This window comes from Grammomys surdaster, unplaced genomic scaffold (genome assembly GCF_004785775.1).
Source record: "Grammomys surdaster isolate TR1022 unplaced genomic scaffold, NIH_TR_1.0 126158, whole genome shotgun sequence".
NCBI lineage: Eukaryota > Metazoa > Chordata > Mammalia > Rodentia > Muridae > Grammomys > Grammomys surdaster.
Genome location: NW_021620966.1, coordinates 5366806 through 5389762, shown reverse-complemented (window position 1 = coordinate 5389762; position 22957 = coordinate 5366806).

The following is a 22957-nucleotide window of genomic DNA, read 5'->3' as shown; positions in this document are numbered from 1 at the left end:
TTTGTCTTCATTAAATAGGCTTAGTCACAAATTTTTCCAAAAATATGTTAATCTTTAACTTAATGTTTGGAATTAATAATAACATTAAATAAAATTAGAAATTTATTTTGGAAAAATTATAGCCTTGAGAAAGGGCTCAGTAGCCAAAGTCATCTGTTGTTCTAGTTAAATATCTGAAATTAGTCCCTAGCAATCATATGATGACTCACAAACATATATAAGTCTGGTTCAGGGTACAAACACATTTTTCTAGCCTCTGCATCCTCTAAGTACACATATGGTTCATATAAATATATGCAAGGAGAACATTCACACACATAAAATAGAAAAAGATCTAAAAGACAAAAAAACTATTTGAGAAATATTTTTAAAACCTCACCAAAATATATCAACAGCTAATGCTTTAAACAATCATAGTAATAAATTAGATTTGCAAATGACTATCACAATGGCCAATCCCATGTCATTTCACAAAGGGACAGATTCAATAACTATACATTTGGCATCATTGTCACGACACAGAAATTGTGCCTTCATTTATGATTTCTATATCAACATTTCTGACAGGAGTTTCATTTATATAACTTTATTCCGAATAACTATACTTTTTGAAGAATGCATTGATGTTGGAAGGAGAGGATTAAGTTCAGATTCTATGAGAAAGAGTTCTCCAGAAGACTCCAGAGCTCTTGTGTGTACTATTTCTACCACTGAGCCATACATTTAGAACTTCAATCACTGATACTAAAGATATCACTGGGACCAAAGATCATGTGATTCTACACTTGACAAGGTGAAAACAATGCTTGGCTTTGGCATGGATATATATAAAATTTAAATCTCAGGATGTGAATTAAGACAAAAAAATTAAAAAAAGAGCAAAAAGAGCAGCATTTCTAAATAGTTAAGTCCTTTATATCAAAGTTGAGAATAACATGTAGCTTCATTTTGTGCAACATTTGTTAATGGATACTGCAAAAATAGCATTAAGTGTAGCAGGCCTCACAGTTTGATGCTAGCTGTTAGCAAATTTGTGTTGTCCACTATTAAAAGCTTTGGGTTGCCACTTATAGCAGCGTTGGTTGCTACATATGGGTTAATATTAAAATAATACTTTCTCTAACTGTCTTCTAAAATTTTGGCATACCAAAAACCAAAGGAGATATTATTCTCATACATTAAAATTAGTGTATGTAGTTCTCTGTGGATGAAGACATTTCAAAGTAACATGGCAAAAAGATCTTCAAATTAAAACAACCCTTTAAAAATGCATGAATAGAATTAATGCAATCAACAGATGCTTTCTGAGAAATAAGAAGCAAACACATATTTCCTGCAGACTAGTTCCCAGGATTGTTTAAGTACAGTGTATATCTCAAACTTCTCATTTGTAAAATTTATTCACTCTAGAAAGAGCATTCTTTGTTACCTATTTGGGAATAAATCATGTATCACAAATTACGCTCTATTAAAGTACATCTCTATGAAGTATCACGCACATTCTCCCTCAGAACATACAGAAAGGCCAGGTAAATACTGTATTTATTAGCAGTAAATTACCTGAGCTGTGAAGTATCATACACATTCACCCTCAGCACATACAGACAGACACTTCAGTCGCTGTATTTACTAGTGTCAAATTTCCTGAGGAGATATGCTACAGAAGCAAATGGTCTGTAGTTTGGTTTGAAGGATGCATTTTATTTTAGGTTTATATAAACAGGTAGAGCTATTTAATTATTTTTATCCGTACAATATTGACATGTATGTATACTGTTACAGAATTTTAGTAAATGTTATCCTGGTTCATCTATCTTAACACATTTTTTTCTGCATTTTCTCCATGAAAGTGCATAATTTTTTCCTTCATGGAAACAGCCCACAAATATGAAGAAATATAATCAGTATTGATTTACAATACAGATAATTATGGATGAATGTGTGAGAAAGCTTTCTAATAGAATTCTGTCAATCAATGTCTGGTCCAACTTTCTCATTACATGTTTGCTGAAACTATATGATGGAATTTGTCTGGTGACATTTCAGGGATAGTGACTTTGATTTCCAAGGAAATGTTTCAGGTTCATTTCATTACCTTAGAAAAGTAAAAGCAAATTTGCCTTATAAAAAGCAATTACTTCTTAGCTGACCAGGGCACAATAGCAATATAAGAGAGATTTCTCATTCCACTATTCAAATCCTGAACCAGCAAACTACTGTTTGATTTTGCTTTAAGCCAATTTTACCATGTTTGAATTGCAAAAGCATTTAATCTTCATAAAGTAGGTTATTATAATGGAGATCATATTGTATTGGTATGGAATATCATCTACGAGGCAATGGGTATGGGTACAATTTTAGTATTTATGGAATTTTAAAAACAATGTTAGCTAAAATATATTTATGAACACTTTGAGTAGTCCACAGGACAGATCATAAGTTGTCACTGCATGCATTTTTGTGAAGACAGGCTTCTATTTCAATATGTTCATTATACATTGGTGAACTAGATGAGCATTGAAGTATTTTAAGTACTCAAACAATGCTATTCTGGCCATAATATTGTATCATTAAGTAGTTACATTTCTCCATTTATTTTCATGGTGCTAAAGTGCTTAACAGTATATATACTATTTGGTGCTTCCTCTCAGTGTGAGGACTAAACTAGGAGAAATGATGTTTTTTCATAATACAACACCGCAGAACTGACTAACTTAAAAATTGAAATCAATGAGAAGAATTGTAAAATTTAAGACAATAAAACTTTTGCCTGTTTTCCCCTTAGTCTTTATTAAGTGAACCATGTAAGTTTTTTGTAAACTAAGCTGCAAGCATAAAATCATAAGACAAGAGAGATAGTGTTTTTAAAAATGCAAGAAGTGTGAAGTCCTAGAATTACTAAATTAGCAGTGAAAAGGTAAATTTTAAAATTAAAATATTTATTTGTTATTTTTATTCTGTGAAACAGAATGCCAATATTGTAGTCCACTATAAAATACATATTCTATTACTATATATGTATTCTATTATCATTTATCTATGGATGTGTTTATGTATATACATGTATATATATATATATATTATAGTGCACTACTGTAGCACTTGCCACCCTCCAATTCATATCAGTTATTTTCCTTTACTTTGTTCACTGCTGCAATTACAGTTGTGAGGCAAAAATCCTGTTGATATATACACATTTATTTAAAATATTGCCTTATTTATGAATACAATACATAGCATAATATAATTATATTTTATAGTTATATATTATATAATATAAATATATTTATTTAAAATACTATTTTAAATGTTACATTCATAAAGTATTAATATGTTACAAAATTTTCTATCCATTTAATTTTACTGATTAATTTTGTTTTATACATTTAGTTAATGCAAACCATAATTCTGACTCTTCTGGACACTAACTCTTGTGTCCTTCCTGTATCCATAACCCACTTCATATTTCTCAGTCATATTTTTAGGATTATCGCATTAGATTTGGTTTTGTGGAATGTTTAGTCCAATGGAGCCTAATGGAATCATCAGTTGCATTGATTTTTAAACAGCATATTATTATTTTCATATATTCTTTTAATTTATTTATTTTTTTTTAAAAACCAATTTTATCTTTATTTTTTTTTCTTTTTTTTCTTTTTTTTTCTTTTTTTTCTTTTTTTTATTGGATGTTTTATTTACATTTCCTATGCTGTCCCCTTACCCCACCCCCCACCCACCTCAGAACCCCCAATCCCCTCACCCCTCCTCCTTCTTCTCTGTGGATGTAACCTCTATCTATTCCCCCCCACTCCCACCTCCCCACCCTCAAAATTCCCACCCCCTGGGGCATCCAGCCTTCATGAGGTCAAGGTTCTCTTCTTCCACCTATGCCCAGCAGGGCCCTCCACTCTTACATATTCAGTTGAAGCCCTGGATACCCCCCAAGTGCTCCCAGGCTGGTGGTTTAGACCCTGGGAGCTGTGGTTGGTTGGTATTATTGTTCTCCTCATGGTGCCGCCAATCCTTTCAGCTCCTTCAGTCTTCACTCTAACTCCTCTATTGAGAACCCCATGATCACTTCAATGGCTAGTTGTGAGCATCTGCCTCTGAATATGTCAGACTCTTGAAGACCTCTGAGGAGACATCCATATCAGGCTCTTATCAGCATGTACTTCCTGACTTCCACATCAGCATCTACCTTTGGTGACTGCACATGGGATGGATACTCAGGTGGAATGGTCTTCAGACGGCCCCTCCTTCAGTTTTTGTCCCTCGCTTTGTCTCCATATTTGCTCCCTTGAGTATTTTGTTGCTCCTTCTAAGAAGGACCGAATCACCCCCACTTGGTCTTCCTTCTTTATGGACTTCATGTGGCCTGTGAGTTGCATCTTGGGCATTTCAAGGTTCTGGGCTAATATCCAATAATCAGTGAGTGAATACCGTGTGTGTTCTTTTGTGATTGGCTTACCTCACTCAGGATGATAATTTCTAGTTCCATCCATTTACCTAGGAACCTCTCGAATTCATTGTTTTTATTCGCATACTATGGTAGAGGGTTTTTGCAAGTCATTTTGGATTAAACATTTTTTGTGTTAATTATCAATTATACATTTATGGACATTTTGGTTGTATATATGTCTGTACACCAGGCTCATGCCTAGTGCCTGGAGTTCCAGAGAGTAAGTACCCAATCTTCTTCATTTGGAGTTACAAATAGTTGTGAGTTTTGATGTGGCTGACAGTAATTTAACCTTGGTCCTACGGACAATCAGCTAGTATTCATAATCAGTGTATTGTATTTCTTGTCTCTACTAACTAATATAATAACCATTTTAATATGGCGGGTAGAACAATATATTAGTCAAGGCTGTCTAAAGCAGGAAAACTTATAGAAGAAAGAGAAGGGAGAGAGGAATTAGTACACTCACAGGCTATACCCCAACTAATCCAACAATGTTGGGCTATAAATAGAAGGTCAAAAATCTAAAAGGGTGGATGTCTCATCTGGTCTTCAATAGATGTTAGAATTCCAAAAAAGTAGCCTATAATGCCAGTGAAGGAGTGGACTTGCTAGGAAGGCAAGACCAACCTGGCAAAGAATAAAAGCTTCCTCCTACTATGTCATTAAATAGAATTCTAGCAAAAAGTGTGACCCAGATTAAAGTTGTGTCTTTCTGCCTCAAGATTTGGATCACCTAGTGATCCATCCTATCTGTAAACACCAAACACATACACATATTGCTGATGCCAAGAAGCATTTCCTGACCAGAGCCTGGTACGGCTGTTCCCTGAGAGATTCTACCAGCAATACAATACCAATACAGATATCTGCAGATACTCACAGCCAACCAAAGGACTGAGCCCAGGGACCCCAATGGAAGAGCTAGGGTTAGGACTGAAGGACCTGAAGGGGATAACAACCCCATAGGAAGAACAATATCAGATAACTGTACCAACTAGTGCTCCAAGGGATTAAACCACCAACAAAGAATGTACGTGGAGGGAGCCATGGCTCTAGATATCTGACATCAGTGGGAGGAGAGGCCTTTGGTCCTGTGTAGGCTTGATGCCCCAGCATAGGGGGATGCTAGAGCAGTGAGGTGGGGGTGGGTAAGCAGGTGGGGTAGCACCCTCATAGAGGCAAAGGGGAGGGAGTGAGGATGGGATGGAAATTTGTAGAGGGGTAACATGGAAAGAGGCTAGAATTTGAAATGTAAACAAATAAAATGATTAATAAAAAAGAAAATATCTGTGCAAGTAACATTCTAAATAAATCTAATATTTTACCATTGTGAAGGCTGAATCTAGTCACCCAAACATAGCGTGGAATGTGGAGCAATCACCTGATTATTGTTTATTGATATATGGAACACTATAACTATTGTGGAGAACAGTATGGTATCAAGGTATGCTCACTTAAAATATAAATACAGAAGAAGTACTAGTTGATCTAGTAATTCTGACATTGGATAGATCAATAGATACTTGGTAAATAGATAGTTAGGGAGGTAGGGTGGTAGATAAATAGAAGATAGATAGATAGATAGATAGATAGATAGATAGATAGATAGATAGATAAATAGAATATATACAAATTTGATATGTGGAGGTTAAATTACATGATACAGTCATGCCCATGGAAGCATTTTATTGGGAAATAAAAGGTTGAAGCTATCCAAATGTCCATCATTTGGTCCATAGATAAGTATAATGTGGTGTATGCTCACTGTGGACTGTTGTATTACTTTAAAAATTAAATAAATTCATATGCATGCTTCAACATGAATAAATATTGAAAATATGCTGAGTGAAATAATCAAAATTTAAAAAAGAGTTGTATTGCAAGAACAAAAAATAAGTTATAACTTTTCTTTTGGTAACATGAAAAATTAAAAGCAAGATATATATGAAGCAAATTTACAGTCTTTGGCAATAAAAAAATTAGTATTTTAGAGTATAAGATAATAATCAAAATATTTTGAAATTAATGAATTTATGGATTCATGTATTTACAAAATTGAGAAACTTATGGTTTTGTTCAGAACTCAAGAATATACAAAATGACTCCAAGGGAAGCTTTAGCCAAATGTTCTTTTCCAACTTTCCTAAGGAGAGACAAAATACAGTCTTGCAAATGGATGTAATATTGACTGGTTATTGAGGATGTAAGAAAGAGTTCTTATAAATTGTCCAAAAAATGTAGCAGATGTGACATCAACAATACTATGTTACATACTGCTTAGGAACCATCTGACAACTTATTTCCTTATGTGAACATGTGTGTGTTAGTGTTGTATCTGTATCTTTCATCCTGCATGCATGCAGGCACAAGTGCCCATATTTGCATATCTGAAAGCCAACAAAAGATATAGAGTATCTTCTGATAGAGCTCTTTTTAATTTTTTTTTTTATCCAGTTTGAGACAATCTCTTACTGAACCAGAAGCTCACAGTTTTAGCTGTGCTGGCTAGCTAGGCATGTCTCAGGATCTACTTAACTCTTCTCTTCATTTCTAGGATTCCAAGCACACATAACTATGCTATACTTTTACATGTGTATGCTGAGGTCATGTCTTTCTTTTTTCAAAGCAACCATTTTTACTGAGCAGTATTCTTAACTCTACTTTGCAGATTAATTGTAAATCATTGACCTTCTCAAGACTGTTCATAAACATACACTATGAGCCTTAATATCACTCAACTTTCTCGTATGCAGTATACTCTATAATTTCTTGAGGCCTTTGCTGGTATACTTCTCTGTGGTACTTTTTAAAATCATACATCAAATTTTGGTTTGTTTCTAAATTTCTGCCAGCTTTCACTAGGTATGAACAAGTTCTTCATACACATACTAACATAGTATTCACTGAAAGCATCTTTGCAAAATGTTTTCAAATTGTCAGATATTTTGTTAAATCTTTACTACCAACCATAATGTCTGAGATACATTAGTGCCATGAAAAATGAAATATCTTCAGGTAATAATAGCTAACACAGAATGCTAGTACCCAATAAATAGGTCTCCTCTGTGTACTCTTTATTCACTACTACATTGTTTACAACAGCTTTTCTCATCTTTTGAGTTTCTAATCCTTGGTGGGTGACAGACTTTAAAACCACACATTCACATGGTCACATATCACATATCCTGTATATTACAATTTGTAACAGTATCAAAATTACAGTTATTAAGTAGCAAAGAAAACAATTTTATGGTTGGTGTTACCATAATATGAATAACTGTATTAATGGGTCATAACATTAGGGAGGTTTAACACCATTGATTTACATTGATTGCTCATTAATTACTTAATCCATTCTGTAGAACCAGTTCTCTATCTTCCCTCTTCTGTTGAAAATCTCAAGGCAAGAAACACAAGGGTCTGTACCAGTTCCTCTGCATATGTATTACATGCATTAGTTTAGTATTTTTATGAGACTTGACTGTGAAGACAAGTGGGTCTTTGACTCTTTTGTCTGCTCTCAGAATTCTACCTTCTGTTTGGTTGTCATGTTCAAGTTTGATATGATAAAAGGCTTCTTCTTGTTATAATCTATTTTGATATACTTTGATATGTTTTGTTGCTACACCCTCACCCTCGCCTGCCTTTCTTTCCTCTCTCCATCTTCTTTTCTCTCTGTCTCTCCATCTCTCCTCCTGCTTTCTCTTCCTCCCTCCCTCCCTCATCCTTTCTTTCATGAAGTATCAGATTTGTTGGAGCAGTTCTTCAGTCAGAAGGACAAAGTATTTATTTCTCATTCAATATTATATTCTCAGTCATGTTGGTATAGAGAATGTCATACAGATTAACATCATGTTGTAAGGAAGGAGCTGTCTTTTCTCTGACCGGAATGACATTATCAATAGTTTCCTGGACGTTCAAGCAATTCCACACATAATAACAAATTGCAAATAGGATAAAAGAATTGAAGTGTCTATTTTTTTTCTGGGTATTGACAAAAATCCTTGGACTCGTTCACAGGAAGCTCATGAGAATTTGGAAGTCTGGATCTTTCACAATTGACTTGTACTTCAGCCTGTGCAATTAGTGTGGATGTCTCCAATCTGTGTCATTACTTATTATAAACATATATTTTTTATATTTGTCTGATTGGTACAATGGGTCAGAATTATTCAACTTGTAACATGACCTTTGGAAATTAGTAGACTAATATGTTGTTATAAGAGACATTTTTTAATATTACAAGATACAATATTACAAGATAAAAGAAAAACCATTACATCAAGACTGGACAAGGCAACCTAATAGAAGCAAGTGTCCCAAGATTCAGCGGAAGAATCAGAGACTCACTTATTTACACACTCAGGAGTCCCCAAAAAATACTAAAATGAGAAAGATATAATATATATGCAGGTGCAGGACTGTGTATATACTGTGCTTGCTACTTTAGTCGCTCTGAGTTCATGTGAGCTTTGCTCATGCTGATTGGGTAGACCTTGTTTTCTTGGTGTCCTCCATCCACTTTGGCTCTTGCAGTCTTTCTCCCTTCTCTTCTGAGGGGTTATCTGAGCTCCGAGGGGAGAAATTAATGGAAACATCCCATTTAGGGCAGGGTTCCAAGGACTTTCTTTCTCCTCATAGTGTCTGGCTATGATACTATGATTCCCATCTGCTATAGAAAAAAGTCTCTTCAATGATGACTAAATTAGGCACTGATCTCGGAGTATACCAGACTATCACTAGGAGTCATTTATTGTACTTTTTTTTCTTTCATACTAGTAGTTTCTTGTTTTATCCTAGGTCTCTGGACTCTCGTGTCTCTGATTCATGTTTACTGAAGTAGTTTAGAGTATGGGTCCTATCTAGTGGAGTGAATCTTAAGTTAAATTACACATTACTTGGTTGATCACACAAGTTCTTTGCCACCAATGCCCTAATATAACTTGCAGGTAGGGCATATTCTAGGTCAAAGGTATTGGAGCTGGGTCCATATTTGCATTTCTTGTTTAATAGGCTAAAAATTACCTTTCCTTATCAAAGTCCTGATTATTTACTTACATTAAATTTGTACTTCATATATATGTTATTCATAAAAATAATTTATGAAGATAACTTACTTTAAATATTCATCTATAGCCATATATGTATGCCTAAAAATGTATTTTCTATGCATAGTCTAACTTGAAATATTTCTAATCTGATCATTTTTATCTATATTTTAATGTATATAATCCATCACAAAGTACAATAATTTATTAGTTCTTATTGGTTGAGTGATTTTTCAAAACCTCAATAGATCTTCAACTTCATGTTTTAGAGGTACATTTGTAAATTACTGAGGTACATTTGTAAATTACTGGCAATTAGAATCAGCATAAAGTATAAATGATCTTATGTTTGAACATATATCATTGACAAAATTACAAAATTGTTACATTTGATAAGCATTCTGTTATATATGGCTGTTATTTGTCATGTTGTTATATCGCTTCATTTCCAGTGTGAAAAAAATTGAGTTTCATAGAGCCTATTTTATTGTAACCAGTGCTGAACCATGACTTCTAGATTCTGACTCAGATCATTTTACTTTTGCTACATTTAAGCAAAGCACAATTTAGAACAAGTACTAAGGTAAGAATTACCTTCAGCCCTATAAGTACAGCAAAACTAACTTACGACATGTTTACATTGATGTTCTTAGAGAAGGTTCTTATAGCATCACATGTAAGATGGTTTATGTTGACTTAGAAACAATGATCAAGGTAAGGGACTAGGGAGAATGACTGAAGTAGACATAATGTCTGTGGGAGTCAGGACTGACCTGGCACTATGATTACATAGAACACACTTAGGCTGTTTTAAAGCACAAATGATATCACTTAGAAGAATAGATTTATGATATAAAAATAATGCATTAGGTTTTCAGGGGACAGGGTCTTTGATAGTATAATTCTGGGAGACGCAGGCAGAGGATATATCATCTATAGCAAAGAATCACAAAATTGTAAAATTGAGTCATTTTTGGAATTCCAGGAAGAATAGATAGGTAACATCATCATTCCTTTGAAGAGCTAAGCTGTGTGTTATCTTTTCCTGGTTTCTCCAGTGCTTATATATGTATACAAATCATTTTTGCACTCTTTGCTATCTACACTGATTGATTTCTTTACATGAAATATTTTTCCATAGGAAAATTCAATAACATAGTATTCCACCATAATATAGGAATTCTATAAAGAGCAGAGAAAGCACCAATATTCATGTGAAAGAGACTGTACAACAATGAGACAGATAGACTTCTTAGCATAGTATACTGATCTAAGATCAGTTTTCAGATGTTAGATAGAAATTTTAAACAGCTACACTAAGCAAACAGAAGTAGAATTACCAGGAGCCTCCTGGCTTGAAGATAGTAGAAACAAGGCACAGAGTAGGACTCTGGTGTAGCTTTAACGTCCGAGGTTTTCTCAACATTCTAGCACCCTATACTGAAATGCTGATAAATTCTAAAATATCCTAAAATGTTCTTGCTCTATCTGAGGGTAAAAAGCTGCTTGGCTTAGGCAACTGACACCTGTAGCCTGACAGCTGGGGATTAATTAATGTGGTCTTTGTTCTATTTCAGCAGGAACTGAATGGTTCTAACTTTCACATTGCTAGTCAGAAGTCATAGTAAGAAAATTGGAATAATCATATATATATATATATATATATATATATATATATATATTACTTTCACATTGCTAGTCAGAAGTCATAGTAAGAAAATTGGAATTTTATATATATATATATTCTTTTTTCAAGAAATTAGAGTCCAGAAAACCAAATAACCCTATTAAAAATGGGGTACAGAGCTAAACAAAGAATTCTCAACTGAGGAAACTCTAATGGCTGAGAAGCACCTAAAGAAAAGTTCAACATCTTTAGTCATCAGGGAAATACAAATCAAAATAACCCTGAGATTCCACTTCATACTAGTCAGAATGGCTAAGATCAAAAACTCAGGTGACAGTAGACGCTGGCAAATATATGGAGAAAGAGGAACACTCCAACATTGTTGGTGGGATTGCAAGCTGGTACAACCATTCTAGAAAGCAGTCTGCTGGTTCCTCAGAAAATTGGTCATAGCATTACCTAAGGACCCAGCTATAACACTCCTGGGCATATACCCAGAAGATGTTCCAACATATAACAAGTGCATATTCTCTGTTATGTTCATAGCAGCCTTATTTATAACAGTTAGAAGCTGGAAAGAACCCAGATGTCCTTCAACAGAGGGATGGATAAAGAAAATGTGGTAATTTACCCAATGAAGTACTACTAAGCTATTAAAAACAATGAATTTGAGAAATTCTTAGGCAAATGGATGGAACTAGAAAATATCAACCTGAGTGAGGTAATTCAATCACAAAAGAACACTTGATATACACTCACTGATAATTGAATATTAGCCCAAAAGCTCACAATACCCAAGATACAACTCACAGACCACATGAAGCTCATGAAGAAGCAAGACCAAAGCGTGGATGCTTCGGCCTTTCTTAGAAGGAGTAACAAAATACTCATGGGAGCAAATATGCAGACAAAGCATGGGACAGAAACTGAAGGAGAAGTCGTTTGGAGACTGTTCCACCTTAGTATCCAACCAATGTGCAGTCACCAAAGGTAAATACTGATATGGATGTGAGGAAGTGCATGCTGTCAGGAGCCTGATATAGCTGTCTCCTTAGACATCTACCAGAGCCTGACATATACAGAGGCAGATGCTCACAGCTAACCACTGAACTGATCCTGAGCTTCCCAATGGAGGAGTGAGAGAGAAGACTGAAGGAGCTGAAAGGGTTTGGAGCACCATGGAGTGAGCAATAATATCAACCAACCAGAGCTCCCATGGTCTAAACCACCAGGTCTGAGAGCACACAGGGTCGGTCCCATGGCTCCAGCTGTATATGTAGGAGAGGAAGGCATTGTCATGGATAGGTGGAAGAGGAGGTCCTTGGTCCAGTGAAGGCTGGATACCCCAGTGTGGGGAAATTGGAAGGTGGGGTTGTGCGAGTGGGCGGGTGGGTGGCGGCACATTCCCATAGAAGAAGGAGGAGGAAGGATGGCATTGGGATTTCCTGGGTGGGGGAAAATGGAGAAATGTGGTGGGTATCACATATGAAATGTAAATAAAATGTTCAATGAAAGGGATAAATACAGTAAAAAATGATTATAGTGTTTATTTCTAAATTGTAAAAAGTTTCCTATGAAGTTCTTTAAGAAAAGGGGGAACAGTGGTAAGATCCTAACCAGAGCAAGGAAAATATTTTTCTCATCTCTTTGTCCTCAGTACTTATACATTTTTCAGAATACATAATTACATGATAAATAGTTCATCATAAGTTCACACATAAAATAAAATCATAAATTGAAATAGAATTTTACAACAGAGAATATTTACATGTGCATCATTTAGGAGTAATTATCTGGCTAAGCATTTATCACCTGTCACAGCTCCACAGGTTCACTGAAAGTTAAAAACCATAACTAAATTATTAGTGAAGTTTTGTACAGATAAACCCAATCAATACTTATCTTCTGTCCTAGCACCTATAATAAATCATTAGTTCCCTTTTTATGACCTTTGGTTAATTGTTTTACAACTTCTTGGAATGTGCTCTGAGTAGTAGAAAGTCTTGTTATTATCTAGAAGCAATTAACTGGTGACACATGGGAGATTGACAGAGTTCTCATTGCAATTTTGACTATCAGAAGAGATCTAACAGTAATCCAACTATAAAAGAGGTTAATAAATACTGATATAAATTTAGGAATTTTTATAGGATCACCACTAAGAATTAAGAAGTCATCTACAAGTCTACAGAGCATCACTACAAGACAGTACATCTTTACATATCTGCAAAAGATCTGCTCAAAAGATGTGCACTAGTACCTGCTGATTGTTATATATGTTAATAATAACAGGAAAAGCATATCAATAGACGGAATCTTTCCTAACATGATTTACTTCTAGGCCTTGCCTGTCAGAGCTTCATCATAGATATAATCTAAAATGAAATCATTTCAGGACGATCATCTGCTAGTTGTTAGCTTGTCCTATGATGCCTCCTGACATAGAATTACTTATTCTAACCAATATGATGCTTCCATTAAAATATGGGTTTGTTGCTTTTAATATTGTCTACACATTTTAGGCATGGCAGGAAATACAATGACAGGAAAGTTGGTCCATCTTACAGTTGAACTTTTAGTTGCAAGAAAGTCATGGATCCATTGGATCAACAGTCACAAATGCCAAAACACTCAAGTGAACACACTATACTGTGATGGGGAATAAAAAATATTGTATTTCAGTATAAAGTAGTTACCTCTAGTCATGCTAGAGAACAAGTGTGATTCCACAACTTCTCTAAGGAGCATTTTTTTAAATTTATTTTTTCTCAAATCTTATTTCATTCACACAGGGGTTATAAACACAGAAAGGCAGGATGGCAGGATGTGGGGAAGGGAATGAAATAGAGTGTAGGTGTTCAGGGGGAATACAGATATCTTCCGAACCGGGTATCAGCTGGGTGAAGGTCTAAGGAGCCTTTGAAATCATCTGTTGTTTGAGTAAAATGAAAAAATAAGAAAGTTATGAAAGAGAGAAAGAGTCCTCTTTCCTGGAGTTGGTCAGGAACAAAAGGAGAAGTTGGCACTCAGATGCTACTTTCAATCAAACTTTTAATGTTTTCCTCCTATCAGTTTCATTTCATGATGTTGCTGCCATCAAAGCCCAAGCTGTTTCTGCTAGGTCACTACAGATTCTTTGGTTCTTTGTCAAATGTCATGAGGAGCAAGTCTTAAACTTCTCAGAATTCTCATCATTGATTGTTTTGCTGGATCATAGAGGAAACAGTAGGTCTCATTGGGTTTGTTTGGTTGATTGGTTTTGGAATGTTTGTTTTACTTCAGATCCTCTTGTCTTTAGTTTTGCCTTTCACTTGAATAGACTCACATCATCATACCACTGTGTACATAATGTAAATCTGACCCATGTAGTGTCCTGTCTGACAATTATTAATGGTAAAATGATTCTAATAGTAAAATAACCTACTATAATGTCTCAAATTTATTATTGTTAGAAAGTATTCTCAAAACCAGTATTTAGTAAAAGTATATTTAGGTAAGAAAGATCTCAACTTCCTTGTATGTTTTAGTTTTATTAACTGACAGCTCCTTCTATACCACATGGAAAATATTATTTCCTAGCTTAAAAATAAAATTTCCATTCACTTTAATAAAAGAAAGGGGTATAATAAAGCTAGCTTTGGTGATATTAATGTTTTACCTAACTCTACATTTTAAGAATGTTTCAAGAATAGATGCCTATGGGGGCTTGTCTTGTTCTTTCTTGGTAGTTTCACTAACTCTACATTTTAAGAATGTTTCAAGAATAGATGCCTATAGGGGCTTGTCTTGTACTTTCTTGGTAGTTTCAGTAATAACTGTACAAAATATTAGCTCTATACCCTGCTGATATTGTAGTAGGCTTCTTTGTCACCATTGTATACTTTCAAAAGAGCACTATCTCCTAGTAATGAAAATATCAATTTTCTTTATACACATTATTTTTCCTAGGGAGTTGCTGAAACTCAAAAGCATATTAACATGTTTCAACTGTTAGTAATTTGCTTTTGATCCTCTTATAACAGAGAGTCATGAATATACATCAGGGAACCAAGAGATCCTGTAAGTTTAGTCCAACTAAATATTAATGTATAAAATTCAACATTGTGCTTATTTAGTTAATGTTATCAATACACTTTAAGATAATTTCAAGTGAACAAAATTCAATGAACCTGTAATGAACCTTTTCAAATGGGCATTTAACCTGTGACTCATATTTGTAAATAGAAACATGGATGAGATGAGAAAGAGAGGAAACAATAAAGAAACTGGGCAGATTGCAAATGACTGAAAAACACTTAGGAAATGAGATCATATATATGTTTGCAAATTCTGGGGATTAGTCACATAGCGTATGGAAACTTTCTTATTGTAGAATAAATAAGGGAAGTTTAAACAGTTAAATTTGTATTATAAAAATATATAAAATAAATCTAATATGTGATGAGAATACCTTTCTTACTATTTTGCATTATTTTTTGGTTTAATTACAATGTTACAATGTTTGAACCATAGGCAAAACAGACATTTTAATGCCAGTATAGAATATAAATTGAACTTACTGAATTTCTAATATCAATACTTTCTTCTTTGAATAGATGTGTCATAAATCAAACTTATATGTTAGAAAATGACAGTTTTCAAATGAATATATTTAGGACACATTTATCTTATGAGATAATAAGCTTTCTCAGGAATTTCCAGGGGATCACAGGAATTTTGTAAAGCATTTGCCCTATAACTGTGATATATTATTATATATTTTTCCTTAAATAATCTAAGTAGTATCTTATAATCTATATTTTCTTTTGCTTCTGTTGTTATTTGGGTATAGTCAGTTTATTGAATAACTGTACATATAAGTCCTGATACATAGCTGGTAGATCACTGAAATGTCATTTGATACCAAGTACTAGGACTTACTCTTTAAATTGCTCCTTTGACAGATTCGTAATTTTGCATTATTTTGGGGGAGCATTTGAAAGAAGGACATAGGGCAGTGTTGGAATCTGCAGGTTTCTGAGGTTGTGCCTTAGAGGAACATCTCGCTTCCTTGATGCCTTTTTGTCCTGTGTCTTGTCTCCTAGCTGTCATGAATTGAATGGATTTCCTCTTCACCACCCTCCTGCAAGATGTTCTGACTTATAGCAGGCCTAATGGTAACGGAATCAACTGATTAAAACAGAAAACAGTGAAACTATGAAGCAAAATTTCTTCTGTGAAGTTGTGTCTCTCAGATTTTTTCCAACATCCAAAAGCCTCAAAAGTATAACTTATTCTCTAAGTTTGTTTTACACATTCATCTGCATAGTTTTATTCAGTAGAGACCACCTTTCTTAAAGACACAATTTGTAACACCATATATATTAATGCTGAATTTCTAAAAGATGAAAAACTTGATGAGAGGAGAGGAAGGGGGGAAAAGGTAGCAGAATCAGGTATGAGAGTACACAGGGATGATATACATAGGGTCAGATATTTGAACAGAAGTATGTAGCAATTGGGGATGGCGAACTGGGGAGTAACCACCAGCAAGACCCAGATGCCAGGAAAGCAAGAGGATCCCAGGACCCAACAGGGATGAGATTAGATGAAATGCCCAACAAAGGAGAGGGAGAACCTATAGACATCAGATCCAGAGCTTAGGCAAGGCACCAAGTTGGGAGACAGGGTCACCCACTAATCTCAAAAAAATTTTATTGGATATTTTATTAATATTTCATATGTGATATCCTTTCCCCATTTTACTCCACCTAGGAAAACCCTATCCATCCCCCATCCTCCTTCTTCTGTGGGAATGTGCCACCACCCACCCGCCCACTCTTACCACCCGCACCTTCCAATTCCCCCACACTGGGGTATCCAGCCTTCACTAGACCAAGGAACTCCTCTTCCACCTATCCCTGACAATGCCTTCCTCCCCTACATATAAAGATGGAGACATGGATCTGACCCTGTGTGCTCTCAGACTGGTGGTTTAGACCATGGGAGCTCTAGTTGGATGATATTATTGCCTACTCTATGGTGCCCCAAAGCCTTTTAGCTCCTTCAGTCTTCTCTCTCACTCCTCCATTGGGAAGCTCAGGATCAGTTCAGTGGTTAGCTGTGAGCATCTGCCTCTGTATATGTCAGGCTCTGGTAAAAGTCTGAGGAGACAGCTATATCAGGCTCCTGACAGCATGCACTTCCTCACATCCATATCAGTATTTACCTTTGGTGACTGCACATTGGTTGGATACTTAGGTGGAACAGTCTCCAAACGACTTCTCCTTCAGTTTCTGTCCCATGCTTTGTCTGCATATTTGCTCCCATGAGTATTTTGTTACTCCTTCTAGGAAGGGCCGAAGCACCCACACTTTGGTCTTGCTACTTCATGAGCTTCATGTGGTCTGTGAGTTGTATCTTGGGTATTGAGAGTTTTTGGTTAATATCCAATTATCAGTGAGTGTATACCAAGTGTTCTTTTGTGACTGAGTTACCTCGCTCAGGATGATATTTTCTAGTTCCATCCATTTGCATCAGAATTTCTCAAATTCATTGTTTTTACTAGTTTAATAATATTCCATTGTGTAAATGTACCACATTTTCTGTATCCATTCCTCTGTTGAAGGACATTTGGGTTCTTTCTAGCTTCTAACTAATATAAATAAGTCTGCTATGAACATAGTGGAGCATATGCACTTGTTATATGTTGGAGCATCTTCTGGGTATATGCCCAGGTGTGGTAAAGCTTGGCCCTCAAGTAATGCTATGTTCAATTTTCTGAGGAACCACCAGACTGATTTCCGGAGTGGCTGAACAAGCTTGCAATCCCACCAACAATGTTGGAGTGTTCATCTTTCTCCACATCCTTGCCAGCATCTGCTATCACCTGAGTTTTTGATCTTAGCCATTCTGACTGGTGTGAGGTGAAATCTCAGGGTTGCTTTGATTTGCATTTCCCTGATGACTAATGATGTTGAACATTTCTTTAGGTGCCATTAGAGTTTCCTCACTTTAGAATTCTTTTTTTGCTCTGTACCTCTTTTTTTAATAGGATTGTTTTTCTGGAGTCTAATTTCTTGAACTCTTAGTGTATATTGGATATTATCCTTCTATGGGATGTAAGATTGGTAATGATCTTTTCCCACTCTATTGGTTGCTGTTTTGTCCTATTAACAGTGTCCTCAGCTTTATAGAAGCTGTACAATTCATGAGGTCCCATTTATCAATTCTTTATATTAGAGCATAAAGTACTGATGTTCTTTTCAGGAACTTTACTCCTGTACCCAGGTGTTCTAGGGCCTTCCCTACCTTCTCTTCTATTAGTTTCAGTGTATCTTTCAGTGAAGATTCTTTATCCACTTGTACTTGAGCTTTGTTCAGGGAAATAAGATTTGCATTCTTCTGCATGCTGAACTCCAGTTGAACCAGTACCATTTGTTTAAAATGCTGTTCGTTTCCACTGGATGATTTTAGCTCGTACGTCAAAGATCAAGTGGACATAGGTGTGTGGGTTCAATTCTTGGTCTTCAATTCTATTCCATTGATCTTTCTGCCTGTCTCTGTACCTATATCATGCATTATTTATCACTATTGTTCTGTAGTACTGCTTGAGGTCAGGGATGGTGATTCCCCTAGAAGTTCTTTCATTGTTGAGAATAGTTCTTGCTATCCTGGGTTTTCTGTTATTCTAAATTAAATTGCAAATTTTTCTTTCTATCTTTATGAAGAAGTGAGTTGGAATTTTGATGGAGATTGCATTAAATCTCTAGATTGCTTTTGGCAAAATGGCCATTTTTGCTAAATTAATCCTGCCAATCCATGAGCATGGAAGATCTTTCCAACTTCTGAGATATCCGATTTCTTTCTTTAGATATTTGAAGTTCTTGTCATACAAATATTTCACTTGCTTGGTTAGATTCAACCAAGGTGTTTTATATTATTTGTGACTATTATGAAGGATGCCATTTCTCAAATTTCTTCTCAGCCTGTTTATCCTTTAAGTAGAGGAAGGCTTCTGATTTGTTTGAGATATTTATATCCAGACACTTTGCTGAAGTTTTTTTTATTAGGTTTAGGTATTCTCTGGTGGAAATTTTGGGGTCACTTAAGCATACTATCATATCATCTGCAAGTAGTAAAATTTTGACTTCTTTATTTCCAATTTGTATCCCTTTGACCTCCTTTTGTTGTCTAATTGCTCTGGTTATGACTCACAGTACTATATTGAACAGTTAGGGAGAAAGTGGGAAGCCTTGATTAGTCCATGGTTTTAGTGAGATTGCTTCAAGTTTCTCTCCATCTAGTTTAATGTTCACTACTGGCTTCCTGTGTATTGCTTTTACTATGTTTACGTATGGGCTTTGAATTCATGATGTTTCCAAGACTTTTACCATGAGGGATGTTGAATTTTGTCAAATCCTTTCTCAGCATCTAGTGAGAATGATCATGTGATTTTTTTCTTTGAGTTTGTTTATATAGTTGATTACATTGATGGATTCCTGAATATTGAACCATCCCTGCATTCCTGGGATAAGCCTACTTGATCATGATGAATGATTGTTTTGATGTGTTTTTTATTCTGTTTGTGAGAATTTTATTGAGTATTTTTGCATCGATATTCATAAGGGAGATTGCACTGAAGTTTTCTTTCTTTGTTGTGTCTTTATGTCGTTTAGGTTTGAGTGGAATTGTTGCTTCATAGAATGAATTAGATAGTGTTCCTTCTTTTTCTATTTTGTGGAATTGTTTGAAAAGAATTGGTATTAGGTCTTCGTTGAAGATCTGACAGAATTCTGCACTAAAACCATCTAGTCCTGGGCTTTTATTGGTTGGGAGACTTTTAATGACTTCTGTTATTTTTGGAGGGGTTGTGGGACTGTTTAGATGGTTTGTCTGCTCCTGATTTAACTTTAGTACCTGGTATCTGTCTAGAAAATTGTCCATTTCATCCAGATTTTCCAGTTTTGTTGAGTATAGACTTTTGTAGTATGACTTGATGTTTTATGAATTTCTTCAGTTTCTGTTGTTTTGTTTCTCTTTTCATTTCTTATTTTATTAATTTTTATACTGTCTCTCTGGCAAGTGGTTAGTCTGGCTAAGGGTTTATATATTTTGTTGATTTTCTCCAAGAACCAGCTCCTGGTTTTGTTGATACTTTGCATAGTTCTTTTTTGTTTCTGCTTGGATGATTTCAGCCCTGTTTGATTATTTCCTGTCTTCTACTCCTATTGGGTGTATTTGCTCCTTTTTGTTTAAGAGCTTTCAGGTGTGCTGTCAAGTTGTTAATGTATGCTCTCTTCAGTTTCTTTTTGTAGGCACTTTGAGCTATGAGTTTTCCTCTTAGTATGGCTTTCATTGAGTTCCACAAGTTTTGCTATGATGTGTCCTCATTTTCATCAAATTCTAAAGTCTTTAATTTCTTTCTTTGACCAAGTCATCATTGAGTAGAACATTCTTCAGTTTCCATGTGTATGTGGGGCTTTGCATTGTTTTTGTCATTATTGAAGACCAGCCTTAGTCTGTGGTGATCTGATAGGAAGCAAGGAATTATTTCAATTTTTTTGTATCTGTTTTGGCCTGCTCTGTGACCAATTATATGGTCTATTTTGGAAAAGGTACAATGAGGTGCCGAGAAAGCTATATATTCTTTTGTTTTAGGATGAAATGTTCTATAGATATCTATTAAATCCATTTGTTTCATAGCTTCTGTTATTTTCACTGTGTCTCTGCTTAGTTTTTGTTTCCATGATATGTCCATTGCTGAGAGTGGGGTGTTGAAATACACTACTTTTATTGTGTCAGGTGTAATGTGTGTTTTGAGCTTTAGTAAAGTTTCTTTTATGTATGTTGGTGCCCTAGCATTTGGAGCAAAGATGTTCAGAATTGAGAGTTCATCTTGGTAGATTTTTCCTTTGATGAGTATGAAGTGTCCTTCCTTATCTTTTTTGATTACTTTTGGTTGAAAGTCAGTTTTGTTTTTTTGTTTTTTTGTTTTTGTTTTTTTTTTTTGATATTAGAATGGCTACTCCAGCTTGTTTCTTGGGACCATTTGCATGGAAAATTGTTTTCTAGCCTTTTACTCTGAGGTAGTGTCTGACCTTGTGACTGAGGTGAGTTTCCTATATGCAGCAAAATTCTGGGTCCTGCTTATGTATCTAGTCTGTTAGCTTATGTCTTTTTATTGTGGAATTGAGTCCATTGATGTTAAGAGATATTAAGAAAAAATGATTGTCGCTTCCTGTTATTTTTGTTATTAGAGTTGGAATTATGTTTGTGTAGCTATTTACTTTTGGGGTTGTTGGAAGATTACTTTCTTGCTTTTTCTAGGTTGTAGTTTCCCTCCTTCTGTTATAGTTTTCTGTCAATTATCCTTTGAAGTGCTGGATTTGTGGGAAGATATTGTATAACTTTGGTTTTGTCAGGGAATATCTTGGTTTCTCCATTTATAGTGATTGAGAGTTTTGCTGGGTGTAGTAGTTTGGGCTGCCATTTGTGTCATCTTTGGGTCTCTATGATATCAGTCCAGGATCTTCTGGCTTTTATAGTCTCTGATGAGAAGTCTGGTGTAATTCTTATAGGTCTGACTTTATATATTACTTTACCTTTTTCCCTTACTGCTTTTAGATTTTTTCTTTGTTTTGTGCATTTGATGTTTTGACTAGTATGTAACAGAAAGGATTTCTTTTCTGGTCTAGATATTTGGAGTTCTATAGGCTTCTTGTATATTCATGGACATCTCTTTTTTTAGATTAGGGAAGTTTTCCTCTATAATTTTGTTGAAGATATTTACTGGCCCTTTAAGTTGGGAATCTATACTCTTGTCTATACCTATTATCCTTAGGTTTTGTCTTCTCATTGTGTTCTGGATTTCCTGGATGTTTTGGGTTAGGAGCTTTTCGCATTTTGCATTTTCTTTGACAGTTATGTCAAGGTTTTCCATGGTATCTTTTGCACATGAGATTCTCTCTTCTATCTCTTGTATTCTGTTGGTGATGCTTGTGTCTATGACTCCTGATCTCTTTCCTAGGTTTTCTTTATTGTTTCTACTTCCATTTTTAGATCCTGCATGTTTTTATTGAATTCATTCACCTGTTTGGTTGTGTTTTATTTTAATTCTTTAAGGGATTTTTGTGTTTCCTCTTTAAGGGCTTCTACCTGTTTACATGTGTTCTCCTGTATTTCTTTAAAGGAGTTATTTTCTTCCTTTGTAAAGTCCTCTATCATCATCATGAGAAGTGATTTTAATTTAGAATTGTGCTTTTCTGGTTTGATGGGGTCTCCAGGACTTGCTATGTTAAGAGAACTTCGTTACGTTGATGCCAGGTAACTTCCGTTTCTTTTACTTACATTCTTGTGCTTGCATTTATCCATCTATTTAATTCTAGTGCGACCTGCACTCTCTGTCTCAGACTGGAACCTGTCTTTCCAGTTATCTTGCTTGTGTCAGAACTCCTCAGAGTCCAGATGTCCCTGTGATCCTGTGATTCTGAGCTTCTAGGTGGAAGAACTCCTGGGACTCAGGCTGACTCTTGGATCCTGAAATCTTGCTGCTCTGAGTGCAGCAGTTCCTCTAGGATGACTGAAGATATAGTGTCTTCATGGGAGCAGACCAGATAGGTGTCTGCCCCAACAACAGGGTAGAAGGGGAGTGGTATTCTGGAAGGGTGAGGTTTGGGTGGCTGATGGATCCTGAGTGCTCCAGGCTCCCAGTTGTAGCTCTGGGGTGTAGAGTAGTCTAAGAGTGTTCTTTCCAGCTACTCTAGTACAGTGCCTCCTCTAGTATGACTTAGCATATGGTGTCTTCATGGGAGCAAACCAGTTAGGTGTCTGCCCCAGCAA